The following is an 8,327-nucleotide window of genomic DNA, read 5'->3' as shown; positions in this document are numbered from 1 at the left end:
ATGCAAAAAACATGAAACTGAACTCAACAATGATAAGTTACATGTCAGCCATGTTCCCTGAAGGCCGGAAACAGGTATGTTAAGGAATGATGAAGAGAGCTTTCAAGTCATTTGCCCTCTTTTTACTGTCAGTGCCGTAGGGAGAGTTAGTGCTTGGTATGTCAGGGAAAGTCTCTCCCTTCCACTGGTCATATATCCATGTACATAATGTATTGGCACTCGTTCCTCTTGGTTACCAAAGCAGTTAGCAGACAAGGATTTACATGTTTGACTCTTTTCTGCACAAAGCACAAAGTGTTCTCAATGTTGCACAGTTAAAGGTGCAATCAGTAATATTGAATTGGTTCCTTGCACATAATGATCATAATTTATCAGCGAGAATTTGCAAGTGTTGCTGATTGTTATCGCACCTCTGTTTCCTCAGTGGCCACTAAGATTAAAGCTTTTGAAACAAGCGTAGCTACATCAGTTGTGTGTTGTGTGTCAGGGAATGCTCCAGTTTCCCGTCCCCACTGTAAACTATACACTTAATAAATATTAGTGTTACAAACTGGAGGGTTCTGAAAAATATCAATACTAGTTGGTCCGTTTCCATTAACCTGCTTAATGCACAATTTGAAATTGCAAACTTAGAAATGAGTAATGGCAACATGTGAATTTCAAAAAAAAAATGATACACTCACACAAGGTGATTTTTCAGACTATTCGACAAAGCAATATTTTCTCAAAATTGAAAAGGAAACATTTTTTTTGCATTCAAGTCATGGCGCCTGCCACAGTTCCAACCAAGAGGCAGAACCCACATCTAAGACATAACTCAGTGCAAATGCAGAATATTCACAATTGCAAAAATAAATAAATAAGAAAGCCAAAACCTAGTATATGGCGGGACTGCGTATTGTCAACGTGCAAAGTTGAAGATGATGGTTGAAGACTGTTGTGGAACCACTGTAAACAACTACTTTCAGTAGAAAGTAGTTCAAGCTTGCTCTTGCACTTTTGTGGGGTCCTATGCCACATCAAATGGACACAATTTAGGAGAAGGACCCCTTTATACAACCCTTTAACTACACTTCTCCAGGCTTTGAACAAAGCGTGGTGGCAGCCAGTGTTGTGCATGAACACGTTCATATATTTTTGTGAACGCTGAACTGAACAAATCAGCTTGCAAATGATGAACGTGCAACTGAACGTCCAAATGATGAACGTTCACTCATGTTTTACGGCAGTTTTACAGCACGCCACATGGCGTCTCCATAGACACGGCCCACAGCTTGGCTGGTGCTATCGGTACAGACGGTACAGAAGCACCTGCTACTGCTGAAGCCAGTTTGTTTTAGCATTTGAAGCAGTTTTATGAACAAATAAGTGAAGACTCAGACGGATTACATTTATATACGAATTTTAAATGTAACTCATGTGTGTGATTCTTCAGTGGTCATTTAGTCGGTGATGGATGGTTTTAAGTGTGAATTGCCACAACACTGGTGACACCCATGTCCCCTATTGGACATTCCTCACCAGCCTGGAACAGTGATTGGCATGAAGCCACATGACCAAAGGTCCAACTCACCTTTGAAGTCGCCCCACAGGCAGATATCTATATGTTCACGCAGGATTAACTGTTTTGAATTATATTTTTGTTCCATACCTATTTTATTTAAATGTCACCTGTGATGTGTTTTATGAAGACGCTGATGAAGGCCACAAGCTGACATGCCACATGTTAGTTCTTCTGTTTACTACAAGTGAGTTTTAGACAAAGGTTAGTGATGAGCTGGTGAACATGGTGCAGCATTCAGCAGCTAAAGGAGTTTGTAGAGACCAAACAGAGCAAACAGCAGAGGGAATATTTGTCTTAAATGTATTAAATGCTAATGTTGCACATAATCACTGTCGTCATGCACATAAAACAGAAGAAAATAGACTTGAGAGAGAAGTGAGAGCCAATTTGAGTCATGTGTAGACAACTGGACTGATTAAAATAAGTGTGTATAAATGTTCCATCAGATGCACATGTGATGGACAGGTTCTGTGTACCTTTCCACATATACTGTATAATTAAGGAGAACAGCAGGAAGTATGATAAAAATGAGAAGGAATTTTCCATAATGGGCCAATCCAAGACAAATATTCACTGGCATTCAACAGTATTTCATCATGACTGCAGTTATAACAAAGAAGAATGGATCAAAACGAGGCGCTGCTTGTCGCATCAAGGAATGTTCCAAAACACATAAAATCTGGGAAGACTCAGATGAGTATGACTAATTCTGAGAGTGCTGACAATTACAAGGTAAGCAGCGCGGTGAACAATACCAGCATCTTACGCAAACAGAAGCTTTTTGATTTGTCAGTTGTGCGAGGCATTTACAGGCCTCACACACTTTTGTATCTCTGTGATGAGCCAGAGCAGAGGATAGATAGTATGTAATCAGCCAATCATAGGCAACGAATAACCGGAGCCCCCGACAAGACCTGGTGCTGGTGTCACAGAGGGATTTCTCTTTGGAAGAAACACATCACATCTATCCATGGAAAAGCTGACTCATGATTTCACACAGAGTCTGTATGATAACCATCCACTAATAGCTCGGACTGACACATGACGATGGGAATGTGATCAAACCCCGCAGGTAAGTGGAATCATTGGTGTGGTTCTGCAGTGAGGAAGTCCCTGTGATAAGAATGGGAATGTGTTTTGTGATCACATGCTGGAAAATGTAGGCATGCATTTGATGTGCTGACACTCAGACAGGTTACGCAAGTGTATTGAGCAAGTGAACATTCTTTCAGCGGCACACTAAGGCTGTTGGATTAGTGCAGTGTGCTGCCCCCTACTGTCAACCTGCGGCCTCCTGGGGGTTACCACACAGAAAGTTTGAAAGCATCAGGGCGCCCTCCTACACTGGAGCAAGACACCCAGACTGAAAGACTCTGGCAAATCTTCATCTTTTTGTATTCATGTCATTTTGCATCCCTTTTTGGTCTTTGTTCTGTATTTGTTTGGCATCTCTTTGTGCTCATTTTAAGTCATTTTGCATTTCCCTTCAGTCATTTTGAATGTTTTTCTGGTTGTTTTGAGTCTCGTGAATTAATGTTGTTTTGCGTCCTTTTGTATTCGTTATGCGTTGTGTCTTTTTGCAGTCGTTTCACTTTCCAACCAGAAATCTAACAGTCACCTGATACAGAGGTATGACACGTGGCCCGGGGCCTGTACCAAGTTTGCCCGTGCACTGATTCATCCATGATCATAACAAGCCAATATGTTTCTTCAACCAGATTCATGTTGACTATATTAATGTGAAGAAGAAAAAAAGTAGCTTTATGCGTCTATAATCAAAGGTCCTATCTATGAAATATCATCTCTATATGTCCATATATGTAAGAACACAGAACCATCTCCACTCTGCTAATTCATCATCATCATTTGAATTCATATTTCTTGACTGGGAAATAGGTTTTTACACAGTCCGGAGCCGGAATAAAGTAAAAAAAGAAAATATTGGAAAATGTGTTTTTTAATTCCTATATTTGATGAATGTGTTTATAAGGCAGTATGAGTGTAGGCACACATGCTTTACTGAAACCAAACACTGTCACTAACAAGAGAGAGGTTTGATTTTAGACGAGATTTTATCAGTGTGTTTCACATGGTTTTATAGGGCTAGCATAAATGTTAGGCTAATATCACCTGCACTTTATGTCCACCAGGTTATATTATTTTTAGGTTATTAAGCTGAATATTTCTTTCACAAGGAACAAACAACAAGAAACAATTTTTAAGTAGTTTTTATCTGATAAAAAAAAAAACATTCCATCAACATTACTTAGTATTGAGCAAAGGTAAAATAAGATTTAAAAAAAATAAGATTTCACATTTCATGTATGGGGACACTGCTCTCTTCCCATTGGCTCACAGACATGGGGGCCACAGTTGGCCCTTTTATCGACGAACAACAGAGAGGGTGACAGAACCAGCAAATTGCTTCCACAGTATCAGCAGCAGCACTCACTGTGGAAGCACCAGACTGTAGACTGTGAGCAAACATGACAACAACACTGTCCATTTAACCCACAGCTACCTACCACAGTACCTACCTACTTCAGCAGCTATTGATTGGTTGGCATGCAGCCATGATGCTGTGAAATGAAGAGTTTTGGGGCATCTGGTGAACGCTCTCTCAGCCTTTGAAGTAAAACCTTGTGGATTTCAGCAGCGCAGTGTTTCTGCTCTGAGCCACCTCACCACCCACCGGTGTGAGCCCAGCCCCACTTTATTCACATCTCTATTTAAGATCAAAGCCGTCTGGACTGAACGCTCAACGTCGAGGTCACTGATCACTTTGCTTTCATTTCATTGCCTAATCTCATATGTGCTTTTATCAGATTTTTGCTGATGTGGCTTTTGAAAGGCTTGATGGTTTTGTAATGGAGCTGCTGTGATTCTACAAGGAGTCTGTCTTTGAATTTTATTCTTCTGGGATAGCAAATCATCAACATTTGTATTTCACATGTACATTTATGATTTTAGTGAAACCCTCCAGTGAAATCAGGCTAATTAAACTCTTTTTAATAGCTGGCAGCTCTGTGAATAGAGATAACCTACCACACCTACTGGATTTTATTGGAAACTCTGGAATTAATATATGTACATAAACTTTTATTGTAGTTTTACCAACTTTTTATTCTTGTTATCAGTGTGGCGCTAACAACACTGGGTGATATGGCCAAGACAATGTCAGCTAACTGTCCCTTGTTTTTATGTTCACAGATTACAAGCACTTGTAAGCGCTTTGAGTGGTTGATAAAACCATTTATTATCTTAGCAGCCTATTACTTATGACAGCCTGCCTTTAATAAGCTTTTAACGAGGTAGTGACGTGCTGTGAATCACTGCTCTCACTCACCAGTGCAGGGCTCCACTGCAAGAAGGTACTGATACAGTCAGTGACGATGGTGATCCTGTATGGACTGTTCAGTTTAAAGATTTATCCATAACAGCTCTCATAGCTTATACTTTTGCAGATATGGGTGTAAGGAACTCCATGTGCATTTTAAGGCAGCTTTGAAAAATTGAAGAATACAGACTTTATATCAGAATTTTTCGAAAAAAAGAAAAAGCTTTATACTTTTCCTTAACCTAAGATCAGCTGGTTTAAAAAAGGGCAAAGCTGTTTATCTTTATTTTTCCTTTAGTAACAATCAGTTAATAAAATAAACTAAAGCCCAATATGTTTTCAGGTTGTCCATCCATCCATCCCATTCTCATGGACACGATTTCTCAGTAACATCTTGACAGAACTTCAGATTTGGCATAAACATGTTAGAGGTGTAAGGAGAGGAGGTGCTCTTGGTAGAGATGTTTCTTCAAGAGATTCTTGAAGACAGAGAGGGACGCCTCTGCTCTGATAGAAGCTTTGTTCACCATCAGGGAACCACAGACAGTACTTGTTAAGTTTACTTAAAATGTAGTTGTGTTTACTTAATTTTATGAAGTAGTCCAACTTAAAAATGGTAACTACAGTTAACTTTTTTTTAAGTGGTAACAACTTCAGTAAAACAAGTTAGTATGACTTAAGTGAAAAGTTGTGTTTACTCAATAGAAATTAGGAAACGGATTACTTTAGAGAAAATCAAGTAAGCACAAGAAAGAATGATCAGTTCACAGGATTTATTTTATTTATTTAAGAAAATGCCATTCTCAGTGTATTAAGTGAAGGCCTGTGTTTTAGAAAACATGTAATTTTACAATGAAATAAATCCATTCCTACTATTTATTAACCTTTGTGACCTGTGATTAAATAATTGCTGTTTATGAAAATGATGAGGATTGTACTTCCAGGTATGTTATTAATTGTACAATTCACTTCACTCATGGTATAACATGCTTTTTCCTTAAAGGGACTCAAAGCTACCAGAAACAATGTGGAGTAATTGTAAAGAACAGTAACATGAGTCACCATGCAGAGTTGACATCCAGAACACAATCCACAAAATTTATGCCTGCAAACACATTACCCCAGAGCATGGTGGGAAACTCCACCCACATATCCCGAACATGCTACCCTATATTAATGTTGGCTCTGTCACAATTAAAAGTTAAACTGAGCAACACACAGTACATGTACAGCTTTCAGTATGTTGATAGCTATTTTGTAATGAAACTCATAAATTGCATGGCATAATAACTTCTAAATAGCACTCTGGCACAACACACCACTATCTTACAATATAACTTTTAGCTAGCTATTTATGTGCCTGCACTGCAATAGCATTGAAGCATATGTTATTATTCTGCAAACTTATTCGTCTTATTCATTGTCCGTATCGAAATTTTGGTGCATAACTCATTCATTTTATCATTCTCTACCGCTTACCCTCTAGTAGGGTCGCGGGGGGGGCTGGAGCCTATTCCAGCATCTTTTCGGGCGAGAGACGGGGTACACCCTGGACAGGTCGCCAGTCCATCATTCATATTGATATTATATCGAAAATGTGGGATTTTTTTTGTCCTCTATCACCCAGTTTTGGTCTCATTCTGATATTTTTTTTTTTTACAGTTTTTGAGGAAGTGATGGGAGTACCCTCCACCTCTCCCATTGACTGCAATACAAATTCAGGAGCAGGTGTTACTGGGCAGAAATGGGCAAAGCTGATTCTGATTGTCTAATTAAACTCATTAATTCTGCCTTTAACTCAGGTATGAGAGCAACTCTAAGTTAAATCAACAGGGTGTATTTGTGTGTACTTGTGTGTGCGTGTTGATGTGTGGTTCTTTGCGTGTGTGTACATGTCTTTCTATAATTGTGAGGACAATTTTGGCTAAAAACCATTATTGTGAGGTCATTTTATACTAAAGACTATTCTAGATCACAGTTTCTTCCAGTCAGAAGCTCGTACTCACTTTTTCTGTCCACAGTGAACGGCAGCAGCTCAGGAGGCAGAGGAGGAGGAAGAGGAAAAATAAATAATGATTAGTGAGACTAATGACCAAGTAGATAATAACAATAACTTTGCGTAATATAACGATAAACAGGTTCACACAATAAAACACTTAGCTACTTTTTTTAAAGTTTTTTTTTCTATTATGTAATCAGTGGTATGTAAATTAAAGGGCTGGGACATGGTTGGTAGATAGATACTTTATTTATCCCCTAGGGGAAATTCATGTGTCCATTAGCTCATTGGTGATAATAATAATAATAATAATAATAATAATAATAATAATAATAATAATAATAATAACAGGTAATAATAAATAAACAATAATAATTAGATTAGTCCACTTCCTTTGGCTGAGGTGTTGTATAGCCTGAGCCTGGGAACAAAGGATCTCCTGAACCTCTCTGTTCTGCAGCGCAGTGAGATGAGACGCTCGCTGCACCTGTAGCTGCTTCTCTGTCCTGCCAGAATGTTGTGGAGAGGATGGTTGGTATTGTCCAAGATGGCCTCCAGCTTACATTGCATGCATCTCTCCACAACAGTCCTGAGTGAGTCCAGACTCCTGCCCATCACAGACCCAGCCTTTTTTACCAGCTTGACCAGTGTCTCTGTGTTCATGTCTGACATACTGCTGACACAGCAGACTGCAGCATTAAAGATACACTGTCCACCACTGACTGATAAAACATGTGCAGCATTTCACTGCAGACGTCAAAGGACCTGAGCCTCCTGAGGAAAAAGAGCCGGCTCTGCCCCTTCAGGTAGATGGCATCTGTGTTCAGGGACCAGTCCAGTTTACTGTCCGGGCGCACACCTAGGTAATTATAAGTGTGCACCACCTTGATGCCCTTCCCTCCAATGTTGACTGGCTGAAGGGTGGGCCTAGACCTCCAAAAGTCTATGACCATCTCCTTGGTCTTGGAGGTGTTCAAAAGGAGGCAGTTCTTGTTGCTCCATCACAGATCCCTGTACTCCTCTTCATGCCCGTTCCTGATACGCGCCACAATAGCTGTGTCATCGAGTATTTCTGGATGTGGCAGCACTCAGAGTTGTATTCAAAGTCCCATTTCTTTGTATTTAAAAAATTTGAAAAAAGTCATAATATTTAGAGAAAAAAGTTGTAATAATACAAGAATAAAGTCCTTACGAGAAATAGAAATGTAAAATTTCAAGAGGAAAAAACATAGAAGAGACTCAGTTTCTTCACAATCTTTTCAGTGTCCTGATGATGATGAGCCAAAAGATGAAGTAGGCTATCTCCTTATTTGTGAAACCTCTGCTGAAATAGTTCACAGGATAAAATTACAACTTTATTCTCCTACTATTATGACTTTATTCTTGAAATATTATAATCTTATTCTCAAAATTAAGACTTTATTCTC

Source organism: Seriola lalandi, unplaced genomic scaffold (genome assembly GCF_002814215.2).
Source record: "Seriola lalandi dorsalis isolate HSWRI2012SDOR001 ecotype SW California unplaced genomic scaffold, Sedor1 jcf7180002054748, whole genome shotgun sequence".
In the NCBI taxonomy this organism is placed as follows: Eukaryota; Metazoa; Chordata; class Actinopteri; order Carangiformes; family Carangidae; genus Seriola; species Seriola lalandi.
The sequence above is the reverse complement of the archived record's forward strand: the minus strand, read 5'-3'. Positions refer to the sequence as shown.